Source organism: Aethalodelphis obliquidens, unplaced genomic scaffold (genome assembly GCF_003676395.1).
Source record: "Aethalodelphis obliquidens isolate GAN/ISIS:26980383/991018 unplaced genomic scaffold, ASM367639v1 scaffold36, whole genome shotgun sequence".
Taxonomy (NCBI): Eukaryota; Metazoa; Chordata; class Mammalia; order Artiodactyla; family Delphinidae; genus Aethalodelphis; species Aethalodelphis obliquidens.
This window is the reverse complement of record NW_020837980.1, coordinates 2,059,955-2,084,758: the sequence shown is the minus strand read 5'-3', so window position 1 is coordinate 2,084,758 and position 24,804 is coordinate 2,059,955. Positions and strand designations below refer to the sequence as shown.

The following is a 24,804-nucleotide window of genomic DNA, read 5'->3' as shown; positions in this document are numbered from 1 at the left end:
AAGTCTACAAACAATAAATGCTGGAGAGGGTGTGGAGAAAAGGGAACCCTCTTGCACTGTTGGTGGGAATGTAAATTGATACAGCCACTATGGAGAACAGTATGGAGGTTCCTTAAAAAACTAAAAATAGAACTGCCATCCCACCCAGCAATCCCACTACTGGGCATTTACCCTGAGAAAACCATAATTCAAAAAGAGTCATGTACAACAATGTTCATTGCAGCGCTATTTACGATAGCCAGGACATGGAAGAAACCTAAGTGTCCATCGACAGAGGAATGAATAAAGAAGATGTGGCACATATATACAATGGAATATTACTCAGCCATAAAAAGACATGAAATTGAGTTATTTGTAGTGAGGTGGATGGACCTGGAGTCTCATACAGAGTGAAATAAGTCAGAGTATGCTAACACATGTATATGGAATCTAAAAAAAAAAATGTTTCTGAAGAACCTAAGGGCAGGACAGGAATAAAGACGCAGACATAGAGAATGGACTTGATGACACAGGGAGGGGGAAGGGTAAGCTGGGACGAAGTGAGAGAGTAACAATTGACTTTATATACACTACCAAATGTAAAATAGATAGCTAGTGGGAAGCAGCCGCATAGCACAGGGAGATCAGCGAAGTGCTTTGTGACCACCTAGAGGGGTGGGATAGGGAGGATGGGAGGGAGACACCAAGAGGGAAGAGATATGGGGATATATGTATACGTATAGCTGATTCACTTTGTTATAAAGCAGAAACTAATACACTATTGTAAAGCAATTGTACTCCAATAAAGGTGTTAAAAAAAAAAAAGTTCATGTGGCTTGACTTTCAGGTTTGGCTGGATCCAACATTTGAATCTGAAAGCAAGTTTTAAAGACTTGAGACACTGTCTTGAAGTTCTGCTGTCTTCTTTGGCATTGACTTCATTCTCAGGCACAGTTCCCCCTTCATTGGGTAGCCCTAACATCTCCAGGTATATAGCCAGTCAGCTTCAACTTGCACAGAGCATGTCTTTTGTCTGGTTGCTCTGCCAGGTCTATAATTATATTAGTGCTTACCGTGTCATGTGCCCATGTCTGTGCTAACAACTGGGAAATGTTTTGTTTTTTTAAACTGTAGTTTACAGATATAATTCATATAGCATATTCATATAATTCAGTTTATTCACTTACAGTGTACAGTGGTTTTGCATATATTCACATAGTGTGCAAGCATTACCACAATCACTTTTAGAACATATTCTTGCCCCCCAAAAGAATCTCTACTCATTATACTCTCCATATATTCTCTATACTCTCCATTCTCCCCCAACCCACGCATCTCCAGGCAACCGTTAATCTAGTTTGTCTCTAGATTTGTGTATTCTGAACACTTCTTATAGATGATGTCATGTGTGATCTTTTATGACTCTTTTCTCACCTAGCATGATGTTTTCAAGATTGATTCATGATAAGCACGTATGTATTTCATTCCTTTTTATTAGCAAGTAATAATTCCATTGTATGGTTATGCCACATTTTGTTTTCCTTTCATCAGTTAACACACATTTGGATTGTTTCCACTTTTTGGCTACTCTGAATAATGTTGCTGTGAGCATTCATGTACAAGTGTTTGTATGGGCATACATTTTCAATTCGTGTATGTATATATCTAGGAGTTGAATTTTTCTGTCATATCATATGGTAACTATTTTTGACCTTTTGAGAAATTGCCAGACTGTTTTTGATGAACCATATACATTCTCAGTAGTAACAGCAATGCATAGGAGTTCCAGTTTGTCCACATCCTTATTAACACTTGTCTTTTTGATTGTAGCTATCATAGTGAGCATTAAGTGGCATCCTGTGATTTTATTAATGATGTTGAGCATCTTTTTGTGCATATTGCCTATTTGTATATCTTTGGAAAACCTGTCTATTCAAAACCTCTGTTAACTTTAAATTCAAGTTGTTTTTATATTATTGAGGTGTAAAAGTTCTTTATATATTCTGGATTCTAGTTTCTTCCTAGTGATCATATATATGAGGGTTTGTTTTTGGATTCTATTCCATTGATCATTGTCTATCCTAGTTCAGTCCCACATGACTTTGTTTACTCTAGTTTTTGGGGGTTTTTTTAGCCATTGGTATTAGTTATTATAATTAGTTGTTGCATAATTACCCCAAATATTAGTGGCTTAAAACAGCAAATAGTTATTATCTCATATAGTTACTACTATGGGTCAGGAATCAGGGAATGGCTTAGCTGAGTGGTTCTGGCTCAGGGCTTTTCATGAGGCTGCTGTCAAGATATTGGCAGGAGCTGCATACAGTTTTTGAAGGCCTAACTGAGGCTCAGGGATTTGCTTCCAAGATGGCTCACTCACATAGCTGTTGGAAGGAGGCTGTAGATTTTTGCCATGTGAGTATCTCCATATTTTGCCTGAGTGTCCCCATGGTGTGACTGCTGGCTCTTCCCCTTCTCATCAGGTCCTTTCAGATGGGCAGCAGCATCACTGGAAACCACAGAGGTTCAAGGTACAAGGAAGGAAGCCTTGCAAGATCATCAGTACCATTAGAGAGAGCGCAAAAAAGCTAAAAAGCCTCCCAGTGTGATGTGCGGCCTTGCTCAGTGGTAGCTCTTCTTATTAATTTGCAATTACTATTTTAAGATCTGCTGGTAGTGGAGGTTCTCCTGCAGATGTTGGGGGGGGTTGCTGTGGCTCACGGGGACAAGGACGTTGGCAGTAGCAGTTCTGGGAAATACCCGTTGGCATAAGGCCCCACCAAAGAGCCTGTAGCAGTTTACTCTAGCTTTGTAGTTTAAAGCTTTGAAATTGGTAAGTGTGAGTCCTTCAACTTTATACTTTTTCTCAAAATCAATTTTAGGGTCAGGTTCTCAATTTCTGCAAAGAAGACATCTGGGACTTTGGTAAGGGTTGTAATGAATCTGTAGACCAATTTGAGGAGTAGTGCCACCTTGAGAGTATCAAATCTTCCAGTCTATGAATGTGGGATGTGTTTCCATTTATTTAGGTCTTTAATTTCTTTTGGCAATGTTTTGAAATATTCAGAGTGTACAATTTTCACTTTTCGTTAAATTTATTCCAAAGTATTTCTTTCTTTTTGCTGTTACTGTAAATGGACTTGTTTTCTAGATTGTTGTATAGAAATAAATTTGGTTTTTTTATATTGAGCTTGTACTAGGCGACCTAGTCAAACTAGTTCTAGTTTTTTATTAGTTGGATTCCTTACAACTTCCTATATACAAGATGATGCCATCTGTAAGTAGAGGTAGTTTTATTTCTTAATTTCCAATCTGGATGTCTTTTATTTTTTTTCTTTTTGCCAAGTGCCATGGCTAGAACCCCTCCTACAATGTTGAATGGAAGTGGCAAGAGCAGATATCCTTGTCTTGTTCCGGATCTTGTAAAGGGAAAAACAGGCTTTAAAGCTGTGGCTTTTTTGTAGATGTCTTTTACCCAGTTGAGGAAGTTCCCCTTTGTTTCTAGTTTTAGTGTTTTTATCTGAAAGGGTGTTGGATTTTAGGATGCATTTAATTTCAGTCGTAGTAGATGCTTTTTCTACATGTGCTTGAGATGATCATGTTGTTTGTGTCCTTTATTCTATTGATGTGTTATATGACATTGGTTCAACATAAAAAAAAAATCAATCTTGCATTTCTGGGAAAGTACCAGTTGGTCATGGCATATACTTACTTTTATATGCTGTTATATTTGGTTCGCTAGTATTTTGTTGAAGATTTTTGCATCTATATTCATAACAGATTGTTCGGTAGTTCTTTTTTTCTTTTCTTTTTTTTTTTGCGGTATGCGGGCCTCTCACTGCTGTGGCTTCTCCCACCGTGGAGCACAGGCTCTGGACTCGCAGGCTCAGCAGCCATGGCTCAAAGGCCCAGCCGCTATGGGGCATATGGGATCCTCCCGGACTGGGGCACGAACCCATGTCCCCTGCATCTGCAGGTGGACTCTCAACCACTGTGCCACAAGGGAAGCTCATGGTCTGTAGTTTTATTGTGATTTTATGTATTTATTTATTTTCTGATTTTAGTATTGGCCTCAAAATTGATTTGGGAAGTATTCCCTCTTTTATGTTTTAGAAGAGTTTGTAGAGTGGGTTTTAAATGTTTAAATTTTTGGCATGAATCACCAGAAAGCCATCTGGGCCTAACCATTTCTTTTTGGGTTGTTTTTTGGTTACTAATTCAATTTCTTTATGGGTCTGTTCTGATTTCCTGTATCTTCTTGAGTCATTTTTGGTCAGTGTGTCTTTTGGGATTCTCTGCACCCAATTCCAGTGTGTGTGTTTGTGTGGGGGGATCCCCACCGTACTACCAACAAGCAGTTCTCTGGGGACATCAGTTGGGTGTCCTACAATTCAACTTGTTACCAAGTCCAAACTCCCTCTACTTGCTGCACGACAGGCCAGTAAATCGGGAGACGAGGTGTTGAGGGAAGGAATATGACTTAATTCCGAAAGCCGGCAGACGGAAAAGATGGCAGACTAGTGTCTCAAAAGAACCATCTTGTTGGGGTTTGGATGCCAGTTTCGTTCATAGAACAGAGACGGGGAGATGAGGAAGTGAAGTAAAAAGGCCATAAGTTTTGCAAATATCCCCTGGAATGGCAAGCCTCAGGGAGGGGATGTGTTAATTTCTTCTTTCTTGCAGCCATCCACAGGTGGACAGGGTCTGGACACTTAACATTCAGGGGTAGGGTTCCCTGAGACAGGCCATTATGTATAGACATTATCCTTTTAGTGAAAAAAAGCAGTGGAAAGCAAAGGTTAAATAAAGTAAAAGAACCAGATCCAACATGTAGTTAGATTTGGCTCTTACCTGTTACAAACTCAGTTCTGACACTGTCTACCCAGAAATGCCAGCAGATTCCACAGGTTGAAGCCTCAGTCCCACAAGTTGCCTCACCCCCCACTTCACATGCACAAGCCTATACTGTCACCTGTGCTTCTGACTGGGTACAGATTGGAGGTTCCCAGGACCAACCCTCTCCTTTATTTTTTTTTCTTTACATCTTTATTGGAGTAAAATTGCTTTACAATGGTGTGTTAGTTTCTGCTTTATAACAAAGTGAATCAGTTATACATATACATATGTTCCCATATCTCTTCCCTCTTGCGTCTCCCTCCCTCCCACCCTCCCTATCCCACCCCTCTAGGTGGTCACAAAGCACCAAGCTGATCTCCCTGTGCTATGCGGCTGCTTCCCACTAGCTATCTGTTTTACGTTTGGTAGTGTATATATGTCCCTGCCACTCTCTCACTTTGTCACAGCTTACCCTTACCCCTCCCCATATCCTCAAGTCCATTTTCTAGTAGGTCTGTGTCTTTATTCCCATCTTACCCCTAGGTTCTTAATGACGTTTTTTATTTTCTTAGATTCCATATATATGTGTTAGCATACGGTATTTGTCTTTCTCTTTCTGACTTACTTCACTCTGTATGACAGATTGTAGGTTCATCCACCTCACTACAAATAACTCAATTTCGTTTCTTTTTATGGCTGAGTAATATTCCATTGTATATATGTGCCACATCTTCTATTTCCATTCATCCGATGATGGACACTTAGGTTGCTTCCATCTCCTGGCTATTGTAAATAGAGCTGCAATGAACATTTTGGTACATGACTCTTTTTGAATTATGGTTTTCTCAGGGTATATGCCCAGTAATGGGATTGCTGGGTCATATGGTAATTCTGTTTGTAGTTTTTAAGGAACCTCCATACTGTTCTCCATAGTGGCTGTACCAATTCACATTCCCAACAGCAGTGCAAGAGTGTTCCCTTTTCTCAACACCCTCTCCAGCATTTATTGTTTCTAGATTTTTTGATGATGGCCATTTTGACTGGTGTGAGATGATATCTCATTGTAGTTTTGATTTGCATTACTCTAGTGATTAATGATGTTGAGCATTCTTTCATGTGTTTGTTGACAAACTGTATATCTTCTTTGGAGAAATGTCTATTTAGGTCTTCTGCCCAATTTTGGATTGAGTTGTTTGTTTTTTTGTTGAGCTGCATGAGCTACTTTTAATTTTGGAGATTAATCCGTTGTCAGTTGCTTCATTTGCAAATATTTTCTCCCATTCTGAGGGTTGTCATTTGGTCTTGTTTATGGTTTCCTTTGCTGTGCAAAAGCTTTGAAGTTTCATTAGGTCCCATTTGTTTATTTTGTTTTTATTTCCATTTCTCTAGGAGGTGGGTCAAAAAGGATCTTGCTGTGATTTATGTCATAGAGTGTTCTGCCTATGTTTTTCTCTAAGAGTTTGATAGTTTCTGGCCTTACATTTAGTCTTTAATCCATTTTGAGTTTATTTTTGTGTATGGTGTTATGGAATGTTCTAATCTCATACTTTTACATGTACCTATCCAGTTTTCCCAGCACCACTTATTGAAGAGGCTGTCCTTTCTCCACTGTACATTCCTGCCTCCTTTATCAAAGATAAGGTGACCATATGTTCGTGGGTTTGTCTCTGGGCTTTCTATCCTGTTCCATTGATCTGTATTTCTGTTTTTGTGCCAGTACCATACTGTCTTGATTACTGTAGCTTTGTAGTATAGTCTGAAGTCAGGGAGCCTGATTCCTCCAGCTCTGTTTTTCGTTCTCAAGATTGCTTTGGCTATTCAGGGTCTTTTGTGTTTCCATATGAATTGTGAAATTTTTTGTTCTAGTTCTGTGAAAAATGCCAGTGGTAGTTTGATAGGGATTGCATTGAATCTGTAGATTGCTTTGGGTAGTAGAGTCATTTTCACAATGTTGATTCTTCTAATCCAAGAACATGGTATATCTCTACATCTATTTGTATCATCTTTAATTTCTTTCATCACTGTCTTATAATTTTCTGCATACAGGTCTTTTGTCTCCTTAGGTAGGTTTATTCCTAGATATTTTATTCTTTTTGTTGCAATGGTAAATGGGAGTGTTTTCTTGATTTCACTTTCAGATTTTTCATCATTAGTGTATAAGAATGCCAGAGATTTCTGTGCATTAATTTTGTATCCTGCAACTTTACCAAATTCATTGATTAGCTCTAGTAGTTTTCTGGTGGCATCTTTAGGATTCTCTATGTATAGTATCATGTCATCTGCAAACAGTGACAGCTTTACTTCTTCTTTTCCAATTTGGATTCCTTTTATTTCCTTTTCTTCTCTGATTGCTGTGGCTAAAACTTCCAAAACTATGTTGAATAAGAGTGGTGAGAGTGGGCAACCTTGTCTTGTTCCTGATCTTAGTGGAAATGGTTTCAGTTTTTCAGCATTGAGGACGATATTGGCTGTGGGTTTGTCATATATGGCCTTTATTATGTTGAGGAAAGTTCCCTCTATGCCTACTTTCTGCAGGGTTTTTATCATAAATGGGTGTTGAATTTTGTTGAAAGCTTTTTCTGCATCTATTGAGATGATCATATGGTTTTTCTCCTTCAATTTGTTAATATGGTGTATCACCTTGATTGATTTGCGTATATTGAAGAATCCTTGCATTCCTGGAATAAACCCCACTCAATCATGGTGTATGATCCTTTTAATGTGCTGTTGGATTCTGTTTGGTAGTATTTTGTTGAGGATTTTTGCATCTATGTTTATCAGTGATATTGGCCTGTAGTTTTCTTTCTTTGTGACATCCTTGTCTGGTTTTGGTATCAAGGTGATGGTGGCCTTGTAGAATGAGTTTGGGAGTGTTCCTCCCTCTGCTATATTTTGGAAGAGTTTGAGAAGGATAGGTGTTAGCTCTTCTCTAAAAGTTTGATAGAATTAGCCTGTGAAGCCATCTGGTCCTGGGCTTTTGTTTGTTGGAAGATTTCAATTTCAGTGCTTGTGCTTGGTCTGTTCATATTTTCTATTTCTTCCTGATTCAGTCTTGGCAGGTTGTGCATTTCTAAGAATTTGTCCATTTCTTCCAGGTTGTCCATTTTATTGGCATAGAGTTGCTTGTAGTAATCTCTCATGATTTTTTGTATTTCTGCAGTGTCACTTGTTACTTCTTCTTTTTCATTTCTAATTTTACTGATTTGAGTCTTCTCACTTTTTTTCTTGATGAGTCTGGCTAATGGTTTATCCATTTTGTTTATCTTCTCAAAGAACCAGCTTTTAGTTTTATTGATCTTTGCTATCGTTTCCCTCATTTCTTTTTCATTTATTTCTGCTCTGATTTTTATGATTTCTTTCCTTCTGCTAACTTTGGGTTTTTTTTGTTCTTCTCTAATTGCTTTAGGTGCAAGGTTAGGTTGTTTATTAGAGATGTTTCCTGTTTCTTAAGGTAGGATTGTATTGCTATAAACTTTCCTCTTAGAAATGCTTTTGCTGCATCCCATAGGTTTTGGGTCATCGTGTCTCCATTGTCATTTGTTTCTAGGTATTTTTTGATTTCCTCTTTGATTTCTTCAGTGCTCACTTCGTTATTAAGTAGTGTATTGTTTAGCCTCCATGTGTTTGTATTTTTTACAGATCTTTTCCTGTAATTGATATCTAGTCTCATAGTGTTGTAGTCGGAAAAGATACTTGATACAATTTCAATTTTCTTAAACTTACCAAGGCTTGATTTGTGATCCAAGATATGATCTATCCTGGAGAATGTTCCATGAGCACTTGAGAAAAATGTGTATTCTGTTTTTGGATGGAATGTCCTATAAATACCAATTAAGTCTATATTGTTTAATGTATCATTTAAAGCTTGTGTTTCCTTATTTATTTTCATTTTGGATGATGTGTCCATTCGTGAAAGTGGGGTGTTAAAGTCTCCTCCTATGAATGTGTTACTGTCGATTTCCCCTTTTATGGCTGTTAGTATTTGCCTTATGTATTGAGGTGCTCCTATGTTGGGTGCATAAATATTTACAATTGTTATATCTTCTTCTTGGATCGATCCCTTGATCATTATGTAGTGTCCTTCTTTGTCTCTTGTAATAGCCTTTTTTTTAAAGTCTATTTTGTCTGATATGAGAATTGCTACTCCAGCTTTCTTCTGATTTCCATTTGAATGGAATATCTTTTTCCATCCCCTCACTTTCAGTCTATGTGTCCCTAGGTCTGAAGTGGGTCTCTTGTAGGCAGCATATATATGGGTCTTGTTTTTGTATCCTTTCAGCCAGTCTGTGTCTTTTGGTGGGAACATTTAATCCATTTATATGTAAGGTAATTATCGATATGTATGTTCCTATTCCCATTTTCTTAATTGTTTTGGGTTATTTATTGTAGGTCTTTTCCTCCTCTTGTGTTTCTTGCCTAGAGAAGTTCCTTTAGCATTTGTTGTAAAGCTGGTTTGGTGGTGCTGAACTCTCTCAGCTTTTGCTTGTCTGTAAAGGTTTTAATTTCTCCATCAAATCTAAATGAGATCCTTGCTTGGTAGAGTAATCTTGGTTGTAGGTTTTTCTCCTTCATCACTTTAAATATGTCCTGCCAGTCCCTTCTGGCTTGCAGAGTTTCTGCTGAGAGATCAGCTGTTAACCTTATGGGGATTCCCTTGTGTGTTATTTGTTGTTTTTCCCTTGCTGCTTTTAATATGTTTTCTTTGTATATAATTTTTGACAGTTTGATTAATATGTGTCTTGGCGTGTTTCTCCTTTGATTAACTTGATTAACTCTTTCCTTTCCCATATTAGGGAAGTTTTCAACTATAATCTCTTCAAATATCTTCTCAGACCCTTTCTTTTTCTCTTCTTCTTCTGGAACCCCTTTAATTCGAATGTTGGTGCATTTAATGTTGTCCCAGAGGTCTCTGAGACAGTCCTTAGTTCTTTTCATTCTTTTTTCTTTATTCTGCTCTGCAGTAGTTCTTTCCACTATTTTATCTTCCAGGTCACTTATCCGTTCTTCTGCCTCAGTTATTCTGCTATTGATCCCATCTAGAGTATTTTTAATTTCATTTATTGCGTTGTTCATCATTGCTTGTTTCATCTTTAGTTCTTCTAGGTCCTTGTTAAATGTTTCTTGCATTTTGTCTATTCTATTTCCAAGATTTTGGATCATCTTTACTACCATTATTCAGAATTCTTTTTCAGGTAGACTGCCTATTTCCTCTTCATTTGTTAGGTCTGGTGGGTTTTTACCTTGCTCCTTCATCTGTTGTGTGTTTTTCTGTCTTCTCATTTTGCTTGTCTTACTGTGTTTGGGGTCTCCTTTCTGCAGGCTGAAGGTTCGTGGTTCCCATTGGTTTTTGTGTCTGTCTCCAGTGGCTAAGGTTTGTTCAGTGGGTTGTGTAGGCTTCCTGGTGGAGGGGACTAGTGCCTGTGTTCTGGTGGATGAGGCTGGATCTTGTCTTTCTGGTGAGCAATTCCACGTCTGTTGGTGTGTTTTGGGGTGTCTGTGGACTTATTATTATTTTAGGAAGCCTCTCTGCTAATGGGTGGGGTTGTGTTCCTGTTTTGCTAGTTGTTTGGCATAGGGTGTCCAGCACTGTAGCTTGCTGGTCATTGAGTGAAGCTGGGTGCTGGTGTTGAGATGGAGATATCTGGAAGATTTTTTCTGTTCGATATTATGTGGAGCTGGGAGGTCTCTTGTGGACTAGTGTCCTGAAGTTGGCTCTCCCACCTCAGAGGCACAGCACTGACTCCTGGCTGCAGCACCAAGAGCCTTTCATCCACACGGCTCACATCACAAAAAGAGGAAAAGGGGAAAAAATAATAAATCTTGCTCTCAAAGTCCACCTCCTCAAATTGGGATGATTCGTTGTCTATTCAGGTATTCCACAGATGCAGGTACATCGAGTTGACTGCGGATATTTAATCCGCTGCTCCTGAGGCTGCTGGGAGAAATTTCCCTTTTTCTTCTTTGTTCACACAGCTCCCGGGGGTTCAGCTTTGGATTTGGTCCCGCCTCTGCGTGTAGTTCGCCGGAGGGCGTCTGTTCTTCGCTCAGACAGGACAGGGTTGAAGGAGCAGCTGATTCGGGGGCTCTGGTGCACTCAGCCCAGGAGGAGGGAGGGGTTAGGATGCGGGGCGAGTCTGCGGCTGTAGAGGCAGCAGAGGCCAGCGGGACGTTGCTCCAGCCTGAGGTGCCCTGTGCATTCTCCCAGGGAAGTTGTTCCTGGATCCTGGGACCCTGGCAGTGGTGGGCTGCACAGGCTCCCGGGAGGGGAGGTAGGGATAGTGACCTGTGCTCGTACACAGGCTTCTTGGTGGCAGCAGCAGCAGCAGCAGCCTTAGCATCTCATGCCCGTTTCTGGGGTCCTCGCTGATCGCCGCGGCTCGCGCCCGTCTCTGGAGCTCCTTTAAGTAGCACTCTTAATCCCCTCTCCACTCTGGACCCCACGACCACTGGCTGGTCCACTGTGTTCAGGAAATTCAACAGGAACCCTGGCAGCTCCTCAATGTCTGCTAGTATTGGAGGGTGTCCTGCAGAGGCTGGGGGTGGCGCTGTTTCATCGTGGGGAAAAGGATACTGGCAGCAGAAGTTCTGGGAAGTACTCCTTGGTGTGAGCCCTCCCAGAGTCTGTCCCCAACGCTCTCCTTGAACTTCAGACACCAGTCTCAAGCCCAGGTTGATGCCTGTATTTCTGATTGATTGGTAAGAGGTTCTAAGACACCCCCCCTCTGTTCAATTAATTTGCTAGAGAGGCTTACAGAACTCAGAGCAACATTTTACTTACTAGATTACTGGTTTATTGCAAAGGATATTAAAGGATACTGTTACACAGTACTCAACTGAGTGAATTTGAGGAACTAATTGGCTTTTTTCAACAATTCATGAATTGAGAGTAAATTGGAGCTCGAGGAGCTGTACAGAATGGAAGCCTTTTATAGAAACCGGGGCCAGAGAAGGAGGTTATTAGCAAAAGAAAAGAAAGTATTGTTTCAGGCAAGGTTACCTCACTAGTTCTGACAAGGAAATTCCAGAAATTTAAGTCCTGGGAGATTTTGAAACTGCAATTAAATCTTAGTTTTTTGTCCTGGGGGCAAGTGGCTCCAACCTAGGGCCTGTTTTTTTTTTTTTTTTTTTAACAATAGGAATCATCAACCAGATGGAAGAGATGTGTAGGGTGAAGTACATGGGAGAAAGGGATGTGGAGCTTCCATGCCACTTCTCCCCAGATCATGTGTTCATCAACCCTGAAGCTCCCCAACCCTGTACTTTGGGGTTTTTATGGAGACCTCTTTACACAGTCATGATTGATTAAATCACTGGCCATTGGTGATTGATTCACCCTCCAGCTCCTCTCCCCTCCTGGAGCTGTCAGAGTTTGCAGCAGAGAAAGGTTTATTGCAAGGCCATGCAAGGAGATGAGGAGGCTCATGCCCTGAAAAGTCTTGAGCTCCCTGAAGGGTTTCAGCAAAGCATTTTTAAAGGCCAAGTGATTGGGGCGGGGCTCTCAGGGTATGTGATCAGCTTGCGCACAATTCTCTGATTGGCTGATGGTGAGGCAGCAGGGTGGGGTCACAGGGGTTAACCTTATCAGTCCCTAGGTTCCTGAAGGCCTGGGGATACGTGCTCATGATCATCATGTAGTTTGTCCAACAACTCAGGAAATTTGCATCAAATACTATTATCTAGGTACTTCAGAGAGGAGCTAAAGCAGAGGATATGGGGGAAGGCCTGTCGCAGGAAGGCCCCATAGGGTCCTGCTGTGTTACAAAATCATCTGGTTGGTTCTCCTGGCACCCAGCCTCCATCCTTAGGTGCAGTCAGAAAGTCACCTCAGTGACATAACAAGACACCTTTATCACTCTCACTAAGGAAAATCCGAGGGTTTTAGGAGCTTTGTGCCAGAAATGGGGATGAAGACCTAATAATGTATTTCTTTTTATAAATTACAGTATCACAGGGGTTTGTCCTTTTCATCCAAATGATCTGAATATACTGGCATACAGTTGTTCATAGTGTCTCTTTTTAAATGTAAGGTTGGTAGTAATGTCCTTATTCCTGAGTTTAGTATTCTCTCTTTTTGTATTCTTGTGGCTAAAGTTTATGACTACAAAGGATACAATATAGGACCAACAGGAAGAAGATGTGCATAGGCAAAGTCCATAGAAGTCAGGTGTGTGCTTCCAGATTCTCCCTCCATTGAGAGCTGCATGGACATGCTTTCTCTGCAGCTGGAGACTGCAGGAACACATGGTCTCAGGAAGCAATTATATACAGTAAAAATTCTTAAAGACCCTAAAGAACATTTGTTTATGTAGGTTACATCAACATTTACTGCATTAAAGACTGAAACAGGAATTTTTAAAAACTATTTTATTTAAAAATAACAGTAGGACTTCCCTGGTTGGCGCAGTGGTTAAGAATCCGCCTGCCAATGCAGGAACCACGGGTTCGAGCCCTGGTCCAGGAAGATCCCACATGCTGTGGAGCAACTAAGCCCATGTACCACAACTACTGAGCGGGCACTCTAGAGCCCGCGAGCCACAACTACTGAGCCCATGTGCCACAACTACTGAAGCCCGCATGCGTAGAGCCCGTGTTCCGCAACAAGAGAAGCCACCACAATGAGAAGCCTGCGCACTGCAATGAAGAGTACCCCGCACTCGCCGCAACTAGAGAAAGCCTGCGCTCAGCAACAAAGACCCAACGCAGCCAAAAATAAATAAATGAATAATAATTTTAAAAACCGCAGTAAATCCTTACATGTTAATATAAATGTTTTCCAAAACAACACAAAACACTAGTGAAAAGAGTGGCATTGTTTTGTATTTTTGCAAATCTCTTTAATGTCTGGTTAATAGTTGGATTCTTACATCTGCTTCTGCATTCAGTTTCTTGCTACATGTTACTTTAGTTGAAGTAGTTGAAGGATGTTTATTGGATGACAGAAATTCATCTTCAGTAGGTCACTCTTTCATTATGCTCCTAAAGATTCACTGCTACAATTTCTATCAGTTTTTACATTTTCCTTCTATATGATCATGTCATTGGGCAAAGTGTTGTGGCTAGCGTGGCTTAGAGCACGGGATTATTTACAGCTGAATGGTGGGCATTCCTTCTCATCCAGCAGAACTTGAATGGCTCCCCTATGCTGGTGGGGAAGGAAGACAGTACTGATCATGGGGGTAGGGGGCGCTCGGAAACCATTAATCTAATTTACTCCAGACTGTTGCCATCATCTTCAGTATAACTACAGGCCAATGGAAGATCTTAATCTAGGGACACTTAGAAACTCAGCAGCTGCTGACTTTGGGAGTGGATGTCCTTGGAGCTGTGTCCTTGGGCAAAGGCCCGAATACCTCATCCTATTAGTCATGATTTCTCATGGTTTCCTGATTAGAACCCTCTTGTGTACATTTTTTAGACTGTAGTTATGGCTCTGAATTTAACTGCTTGCTGGATCTGTCATCCTTTACTTGACCCTGCTGACAAGAAGGTATATTTTGTCCTATATGTTTCTTCTGGTACTTGAGGTCTCTTTGCATCATTAATCTTAACCTCCAGTTTTATAGAATCTGAATCTTAACCCCATGACAACAAAATGCCTCTGTTGTAGTTCTTGGAATCCTGTCAACAACCTGGGACTACCAGAGCAAACACTGTAATGCGCCTATTATGACAGTGGTAACTAACAGGGAGGAGAAGATTTTTATCAGATTTCTCTTCAGAGGCATTTCAGCATACTTTATGGGGAACTGTTCACTTCTACTCAGGGAGTTTGTCTACCTCAAGAGGCACAGAATTGCCTCATTCCTATTGTAATAAGTGATGCCTTTTTCCTAATGCAGTTTGTACCCCAATAGAGTATTGTTAAGTAGCTTATACTTGCCTACCAAATATTAATCATCTCTACTTGAGGCAGTTGTCAGGGATTTCCAGATACTTGAGACCACTGCCCCTCTAATGGGTCATGTTTCCTTGAGGTGGGAACCTAGAGGGTCCAAATGAGTTGCTTGGCAGAACTCCAAGGAAGGATAACTGACTTCTTGTGTGTGCTCTGTGATCTTTAGTTCCCACTTTAGGGAATAATACACCTAGAAAAGGTGGTCTGCAATTTGTCTGACCTCTACTATATAAGACACAACAAACTAGTGTAAACTTTCTAGCCCCAGTGATCATCGCATTGCTCTGAATTGCCTGCTGCCCATCATGATGAGTGCCAAGACCTCATGCTGTACCGAGATTAATCAATCAGGAAAATGAGAGCGATTTATTCCCGCTTCTCCCTTCTCCCAGGAGGAAGCCATGTTGCTCTGACTGGTGAACCTTGATGGCATCTGGGACATATGGGGAACCTGGTTGTGGCCTGGTCATCCTGCTGAGAGTCACTGTCTAGTCACTCTTACCCAGTGTTACCTAAGAGGAAGTATAATTAAGTAGCGTATCTGATTGTGTTGGCCTGTGCTTCTGTATCGAATTTGGAGCTAGGTACCTGAAAGATTGGAGAGTAGACATGTAGGTGAACAACTTCACCATGGGGCTCTGATGACCTTTCTTTTCCTTTAAAAGTCTCACAGGCAAAGCTTAGCTTAATCTCAGTCTGACCCACACCTTGGCAGGACACCCCACAGGTCCTCCTGGCAGCCTCCTGAGAAATGCCACAGTGTGGTTTCTCTTTCTCCCTAGTTCCACTTGCACTCAAGACTTGACAGCCTCCCTTCCCTTGGGGTATAAGTGCAGGCTATGAAATGACTGCGGTTTACAGTTCTCATCCGCCTTGGTATTACCTAGTGGGACTAGGGACACTGAAGTTGGTTTTGCTGTTTGAGTGGGTAAAAAACTACATAGGAATCCATTCAGTCTTGTCTCCTTTCTATCTGCAGCAGTGTAGAGAGCCGACCTAACAGCTGGGATAGTGGCCCTGCCAGCCGCGGCGCTCCTGCTTAGGACTGCTTGGCTTCGTGCATTTGTTGTGACCATTAAATGTATTTATTCAAAACAGTTCTTGACATAAATTTTCAAGTGTTAGCTGTTACTATTTATAAGTTGTGTTATAAAGGTAGAATTTAGGGTAGTCTATTCTTGAAAGCCTAATTCAAGGACTGATAAAAGCCTTATTTCTCTTAGGACTAAGGACACAAAAAGTCAGAGCTGGAATAGGTTGAGTAAATCTTGATACTTTAGGAATTCCTCAGAAGTGGGTTTTACCACTTACGTGTTGGTATTTGTGGTTTTGTTGATTTTAAAGAAGAATCTATAGCTTTTTCCATTGGAGATGAGTTTTGCAATGAAAAATTTATTCACAATTTATTCACATCAGTGGACTCTCCAAATAAACACATTAGAAGTGGAACTAAAGACATAAGGGAAGGTTCCAATTTAAAATACCAGAAGAGATATATGTTTTTTTCAGGTATGAGAAGAGTACTATACTTTTTAAGAAATCTTGTATTTTTGAGGTACTGAAATGCTTACAGATGAAATCATGTAATGTTTATGGTTGACACAGATGTGAAGGGAGGGGTGGAGACTTTTTCCCATTTGCAGGTTTAAATAGGGACTTCTGTTTAACTTGGTGTTCAGCAGTTATAGATAACGTTTATTCATTTGACAAACATTTATCGAAGCCTGCTAGACAACTGTCTAGATATGCATCTTTTTTTTTTTTTTTTTTTTTTTTTAAATTTCCGGGCCATGCCACGCTGCATACTAGTTCCCTGACCAGGGATGGAACCCGTGGCCCCTGCAGTGGACACCCAGAGTCTTAACCACTGTTCTGCCAGGGAAATCCCTAGATATGCATCTTTTGCTTTGCCCTGAGACAGTCTTTTTTTTTTTTTTTGCAGTACACAGGCCTCTCACTGTTGCGGCCTCTCCTGTTGTGGAGCACAGGCTCAGCGGCCATGGCCATGGCTCACGGGCCCAGCCGCTCCGCAGCATGTGGGATCTTCCCAGACCGGGGCCCGAACCCGTGTCCCCTGCATCAGCAGGCGGACTCTCAACCACTGCGCCACCAGGGAAGCCCCCAAGACAGTCTTTTTAAAAGCCTATCACTTTTGGCTTTTAATAACATTGTCTTTCACTATAATAATGTTCCAGTTTCTTTGATAAATTAATGGTTACCCTTGCATATAAAAAAATTCTTGATGTGGCTTAATTTGCCCTTTCATGTTCTGTTTCTTACTACTTTGGCCTAAAGTAAGCCTGGCCATGGCAAACCATAATATAATAGGTCCATTTCAGTAGAGTTTTTTCTCTTGGTGGTTGTAAGTACTTGTGCATTTGTGTTGAAGATAGATATTAATATGATTATTCTTCAAAGGTATGATTTTTAGGTTATTTTTTGGTTTGTAATTTTCTGTAATAAGGCTGACGTCAAATAAAGGAGGCTTTCCAGTTAAACCATATTTGCATTGTATGGATATAGAATATTTTAAAATAAAAAAAAACAAGCCTTTTCTTAACGTTAGTAAGATCTTTATGAAGATTTTATGTGAAAATCCACATGCATTGTTACATTTATAGTCTACTGCAGCCATTCACTTCCCTTTTTTTCCAGCTTCACTAATTCATCTTAATTTCACAGTTTACAACTTGCTATTTACAACTTCCTATGCCATGGATTTTAGTGACTTGCTTTCTTCCCACTTTTCTCATAGGAAGTAATAGTAATAATATATATAAGATTTCAATCCAGAGACTGTCAGACCTAAAGATAGACTTTAGGGGTTTTTTTTAATTAAAAATTTTAAAAGACTGTTTTTGTGATGTCACACAGGAAGCCTCTATGGACTCTCTCTTTGGAATAGGAGTATATTAATTATGACTTCTAAATCCCCCCAGTGTAGACCATAGCACTTTATCAATGTCAACACACCCGCGCTGCTTGCCTCCCTTCCCAGTGAGGGCCACCACAGTTCATCAGCATCAACATATTAGTATTGCTTGTTCTCCAAACCATAAAGCCTACAGCCAGATGGGTGGGTTAGTAGAGCCAAATTTTGTGTGGCTATATCAAGGATCATTATTTACAGTTTGCTAATTTGCCTATACCTATTCACAGTTAGGAAGATTCCCCACAACAGAATATAAGAGTCCATCCAGTGCTTTCATAGCTTGCTGGCACATACACCTGTCACTGGGCTGCTTGCTGACCCTTTTGCCACTTGACAAGAGTACATGAACTATTGGATCCAAACCATAGTAAATGCCAGAGAGGAGAGAACCTTAAAACTACAAAGCAGCCAATGGACAATTGTGCACTAACCTGCAACCTAAAGTACTCCAGTTGTTTGATTTTTTTTTTTTTAATCTGCACTGGAAACTAGAAATGTGGGTGTATATAATATGTTGAAAACTCCTATTTCCTTGTAGATTTTTTTTTTACCGCCCCCCCCTCCCCGCCAATTCTGTTCACTATTGAAAGTGGGGAATTGAAGTCTTTGACTCTTGGTGAATTGCCTATTTTTCACTTTGTGTTTTGCTTCTTGTATTTTTTTTATATAAATTTATTCATTTTTAAAATATTTTTGGCTGCATTGGGTCTTCGTTGCTGCATGGGCTTTCTCTGGTTGCAGAGAGCGGGGGCTGCTCTTCGTTATGGTGAGCGGCCTTCTCATTGTGGTGGCTTCTCGTTGCAGAGCATGGATTCTAGGTGTGTGGGCTTCAGTAGTTGTGGCTCACGAGCTCTGGAGCGCAGGCTTAGTAGTTGTGGCACATGGGCTTAGTTGCTCCGCAGCATTTGGGATCTTCCCAGATCAGGGCTCGAACCCGTGTTCCTGCATTGGCAGGTGGATTCTTAACTACTGCACCACCAGGGAAGGTCCCTACTTCTTGTATTTTAATGCTCTCTCTCTTTTTTTAAATTTAATTTTATTTATTTATTTTACTTTTGGCTGCGTTGGGTCTTCGCGGCTGCGCGCGGCCTTCTCATTGTGGTGGCCTCTCCTGTTGTGGAGCACCAGCTCTAGGTGTGTGGGCTTCAGTAGTTGTAGCACACAGGCTCAGTAGTTGTGGGTCACAGGCTCAGTAGTTGTGGTGCACGGGCCCAGTCGCTCCGAGGCATGTGGGATCTTCCCGGACCAGGGCTTGAACCTGTGTCCCTTGCATTGGCAGGCATATTCTTAACCACTGCACCACCAAGGAAGCCCTTAATGCTCTCTTAAGTGCATATATATTTATAGTTGTTATATCTTGCTTGGTGGACTGACCCTTTTATGGTTATAAAAAATCCCTCTTTAGTAACATTGTTTTAGTGTATTTTTTCTGAAAATTAGTATAGTCATTCTCCCTTTATTGTGACTATTGTATGCCTAATATCGTTTTTTTAATCCTTTTTTAAAATTTATTTATTTATTTATTTGGCTGTGCCGGGTGTTGGTTGCAGCTCAAGGGATCTTTGTTGTGGCATGTGGGATCTTTAGTTGCAACATGCGGGATCTTTTAGTTGTGGCACGTGAGATCTAGTTCTCTGACCACACCTGAGTCCCCTGCATTAGGAGTGCAGAGTCTTAACTGCTGGAACACCAGGGAAGTCCCTCTTTTTTTATCCTTTTATTTCCAATCTGTTTTTATCTTTGACTCAAAGGTATGCCTATTGGAGACAGCATATAGTTAGCTAGCCATTTTTAAAAAATATAGTCTGACATTGTCATTTGGATTGTTTAATCCACTCACTTTTTTTTTTTTGTTTTTGTTTTTGCGGTACGCGGGCCTCTCACTGTTGCGGTCTCTCCCGTTACGGAGCACAGGTTCTGGACGCGCAGGCTCAGTGGCCACGGCTCACGGGCCCAGCCGCTCCACGGCACGTGGGATCTTCCCGGACCGGGGCACGAACCCGTGTTCCCTGCATCGGCAGGCGGACTCTCAACCACTGCTCCACCAGGGAAGCCCAATCCACTCACTTTTAATGTTATTATGATATAGTTGGATTTACATCTCCTGTTTGTACTTTTTATTTTCTGTCTCATATCTTTTTGTCCCTCACTGTTTTCTTTTGCATTAAGTGAATATTTTGTAATGTAGCATTTTAGCTTCTTTAATAATTTTTCAGTATATTTTTTTATTTTATGGAATCACAAATTACTTTATTTTATTTTATTTATTTTTGGCTGCATTGGGTCTTTGTTGCTGCGTGTGGGCTTTCTCTAGTTGTGGCAAGTGGGGCCTACTCTTTGTTGCGGTGCACGGGGCTTCTCATTGCAGTGGCTTCTTTTGTTGTGGAGGGTGGCTCTAGGCACGTGGGCTTTAGTAGTGTTGGCTCATGGGCTCTAGAACACAGGTTCAGTAGTTGTGGCGCGTGGGCTTAGTTGCTCCATGGCATGTGGGATGTTCCCAGACCAGGGATTGAACCTTTGTCCCCTGCATTGGTAGGCGGATTCTTAACTACTGTGCCACCAGGGAAGTCCCACCTTTATTTTTTTTTTTAATATGTATTTAATTTTGGCTGTGCCAGGTCTTAGTTGTGGCATGTAGACTTCTTAGCTGTGGCATGCATGTGGGATCTAGTTCCCCAATCAGGGATTGAACCCCCCGCCCCCTGCATTGGGAGCCTGTTGGAGTCTTACCCACTGGACCACCAGGGAAGTCCCACAAATTACTTTTAAAAAAATCATATTTGTTTTTACCTTTAAAGGTCTTAAGCATTTAACATCTGATTTGTTATATTTGTGATTTTTAACCAAGTTAAAAGACTGTCACTGGTGTGGGGGGGGGGAGTAGAGAGCTGAATAATGTAGGGCCCAGTGAGGTTATTTGTTGTGTTTTTTGAGTACCAGTAATCCTGGCGTATGTGCATGTGTGTGTGTGCCTGTGTATGTGTAACTGACTTAATCCAGTTAGAGACAGGTTGATACTGGGAATACAGGGAAAGGGAGTAGGATTCTCTCTCTCTCTCTCTCTCTCTCTCTCTCTCTTTTGTTTTTTGACTGTGCTGCGTGGCTTGCAGAATCTTAGTTCCCTGACCAGGCATCGAACCCGGACCCATAGCAGTCAAAGCACTTAGTCCTAACCACTGGACCACCAGGGGATTCCTGGGAGCAGGATTTTAAATGTAGAGATTTGATACTATAAGTACAGACTTCATTTACAAGGCTCTGTCTTATAGATTTGGTGACAGGAGGATGATAGGTAGTGCAATTTTTTTCCCTCTGAAATATAAGCAGCTGAGTAGGGGGAGCATGTGTATGGGTTGGGGTGGTGGGAGGGGAGAAGAATGGAAAAATTAAATTACTTCAATATAAATAAAATTTCAACAAAATGAAGTAGAATTGTCATGCACTGTGGATATGTGCAATGTGTAAACTCATTTTGTTGGCTTGTGTGTTTTTTCCCCCAAAACTTTGGCTACTTCTGTGCAGAGAGGTTCTTAAGTTCAGCCGTAGCTGGAATTTGTTAGGTAAATGCCATGGCTGTCACAGGTGAGGGGAGATAAGAGGGCAGGGTGCAAATTTGGGGGCAAAAGAGTTAATTTTTCCAAGAAAAAATTAAATGATAGACCATGGAAATCCTGTCTCTGGTTATCTCCATTAAAATATATCTTCAGAAGGTCTAAGAATACATTGTATCTAAAAGTAGAGGCTGCAGTCAGGAAAAAGGTCTTTTCTGTTTTGTTCTGGGTTTTTTTTGGCTGCAGCAAGTGGCATGTGGGATCTTAGTTCCCCGACCAGAGATGAAACCAGCGCCCCCTGCAGTGGAAGTGTGGGATCTTAACTACTGGACTGCCACGGAGATCCCTTAATTCTCTCCTTTTAATTTAGGTAGTTCAAGGTTGGTTTTCCAGGATTCAGTTTTTTTCTATGCCAGGAAAGGAGAGAGGGGGGGTAAAAACCCAACAACCCCAAATTATTTGTAATTATTTGTAATTATTTCTCTTCCTACCCATAATCTCTGTGTTAGTCTGCAGGGCTGCCCTAACAAAATAACCACAGCTTGGGTGGCTTAAACAATAAATTTCTGCAGGTCTAGAGTCTGGAAGTCTGAGATCAATGTGTTTGGTTTCTCCTGAGGTCTCTCTCATTGGCTTGCACACAGCTACCTTCTCTGTGTCTCCTCAGATGGTCTTTCCTGTGTGTGTATACACCTGGTTGTCTCTCTTATAAGGACACTAATCCTGTTGGATTAAGGCCCCACCCTTATGACCTCATTTAACCTTAATTGCCTCATTCAAGGTCCTATCTCCAAATATAGTGAACTGGACTTAAACATATAAATTTTGAGGGAACAGAATTCAGTCTGTAGCAGCCTCCCACCCCCAAGCTCACATAAGAAATAGGGCAAATTATTGGGAATTTATCATTAACTCTTTTGTAATACTGCTACTTGGTAGTACTGCTTTTTACTTTGTATTATACTTCACCCTGATCAGTTGTCTTATTAAGGAGCTTTCCTGGGAGAAAGCATGTGAGGAATATACAGATCTTTCTCCTTGGGACCTGTTTTTAAACCAAAATGTGCATGCTGTCATGCTGGACAAGGGTGATCTGGCTCCCCGACAAATTAAACTCTCAAAGAGAGGGCGGTTTCTTTACTACCTTAATCAAATGACAGGTCAGGACAAACGTAGAGTTCACCAATGACTTTGACTTTCACATAAGTGAGAAGAAGCAAGCAGAGAAATAGAAAGCAAAAACGTATCTAAAAATGCAGAATGAAAGTTAAAACCACTTTGAGCACGAAGTGCTTGTAACGAACCAAGTCCATGCATGCATCCATAATAGAAAAGTCCAGTTGGTCCAAGACACTAGTCTCCTCAGCAAGGCACTCAAGCAGGTCTGGATTACTGCTGGGTCACAAGTGATGAGGTGAAGACCGTCCATTCAGGCAAAGCCTCTGGTGGCCAATGCCTTGGTGAATGGATCCTCGACAAGAGATGAGGATACAGCAACACTTGTCTCAAATGCAAACAGTCCCAGCTCACCTAATTTTATAGTCCCAGGAGCACATTATCTCCAAGATCAGATGTTCAGTTTGGGAGGGGGAGGTTTCTAATGCCACCTGTGTCACCTTGGCAGGAGATCCCCCAAATTTCTGCCTCTTCCTACCAGCATGCACAGATCAGTCTTGGCTCAGGTACAGCAATGACAAAAAATGAAACCTCTGAAGTCATGGAGTCAGTTTCTAGTCACGGCTTTATTTCATGCTTGACACCAGGCCTCAAAAGGCTCGCTTCTACTGTATTTATGAGCAAATACATAAATAAACATATATATATAATTCACAAGAGTCACATCAACAAATCAAACACATGGTAACATGTGCCTTCTTCAATCTAGTTTGAGTACACTATGATCCATCATGTAATAGATCTAAAAGATGTACAGATTGTTTTGGATTTTCTACATAACGTCTTTTAATAGCCAGCTTTATATTGTCCTTCACAATTCTTATACTTTCTAGGATCTCCAGTAAAACAATGAATAGAAGTGGGTGATAGTGGCATCTTTATTTAAGTTATCTATTATTATTAATAATATTACTGTTGTTGGTCTGAATTTTTGAAATTACCATTTATCAAAATTAAGGAAACTTCTTTCTATTCTTGGTTTTATACAATTGTTCTTTTAATGAATTTTAATTGAATTTTATCAAAAGTTCTTGGATCTGTTGAAATGATCATATGATTTTTAAAATAATTATAATGTAATTACTTTGATTAATTTTCAATGACAAACTTGTATTCCTGAAATAAACTCAGTTTGATCATGATGTTATCCTTTTCATGTATCACCCCATTTGGTTTGCTAACATTTTGTTCAGGACTTTTGTGTTTGTTTCTGTGAGATTGGCTTCTTAATTGTCTTTCTTTTCAGCTTTGGTATGATAGGCTCAGTAAATAAGCTATGAAGTGTTCCCTCTTTTATCCTTTTAAAGAGGTTATATTAGATTATCTCTTCCATAAATGGTAGAACACTCCAGTACAGCCACACGGCCCTGCTGTTTTCTGTGTGAAGATATTTAATTATAGATGTTAGGGTATGTTTTTTCAAGGAATTTCTCCATTCCCCCTAAATTTTAAATGTTTGGAAATACTCAAGATATATACATTACCGTTTTAATGTCTGTAAGATCAGTGATAGCCTCTTTTCCCAATACAGTGGGTTTTTTTTTTTTATGATGATCAGTGCTGTCAGAGGCTTATTGATTTTTATTTGTTACCAACTTGTGACTTACTGAATCTCTGTTCTCATTTTATTTCACTCTGTCTTTTCCTTGGATTAACTTATTTTTAACTTTGTATGATAAATACAGAGATTGTTTCCCAGTCTTCTTTTAAATAAGTCTATTTAATGTTATAAATTATCCTCAAGTTATATGTTAACATGGGGTTGGGAGCCCATTATGGACTGAATGAACTGTGTGTCTTGTCATCCCCCGCCCCCCCACCAAATGCATATGTTGAAGCTCTGACCTCCAGTGTGTGACTATTTTTAGAGATGGGGCCTTTAGAGAGGTAATTAAGGTAAATGAGGTCATAAGGGTGGGGTCTGATTCAATAGGTCTGGTATCCTATTGGATAATTAGAGGAAAAGACACCAGAGCTCACTGCATTCTTTATTTCTTAATTATTTGGCAGTTTCCTAGGTCCTTTTTCTACAATTTCTAGATTAATTCCACTGTGAATTAATCTGAATTATTGTAATCCTTCAAAAATGAGATTTGCTTATGGCCTAGCCATATGGTCAGTACCGGTAAAAATTCCATGTGCATTGGAAAGAATGTGTATTCTGCAGTTGTTTGGTATACTATTAATACGTTTAAGTCAAGTTTGTTTGCCCTATCATTTATTGTTACAGATTTGTCCGTTTTTAGATATGTCCCTGTACTGTTGGTGAGAGTATAAATTATTTCAGTCTTTTTGGAAGGCAGTTTGTCACTGCTTATGAAAATAATTTTAGTGTCTTTTGACATATTGATTTCACTTGTAGGAATTTCCAGAAACAGCACAAATATAAAAGCATAAATACAAGAATTCTTAGTATAGGATAGTTTATAAGTGCA

General features: G+C 40.4%; 1 protein-coding gene across 2 annotated transcripts in view; it reads left to right on the top strand.

The window, feature by feature from the left end:
- Positions 1 to 24,804, top strand: part of RESF1 (retroelement silencing factor 1) — a 38,573-nt gene that overhangs the window by 3,235 nt on the left and 10,534 nt on the right. The window lies entirely within an intron of this gene.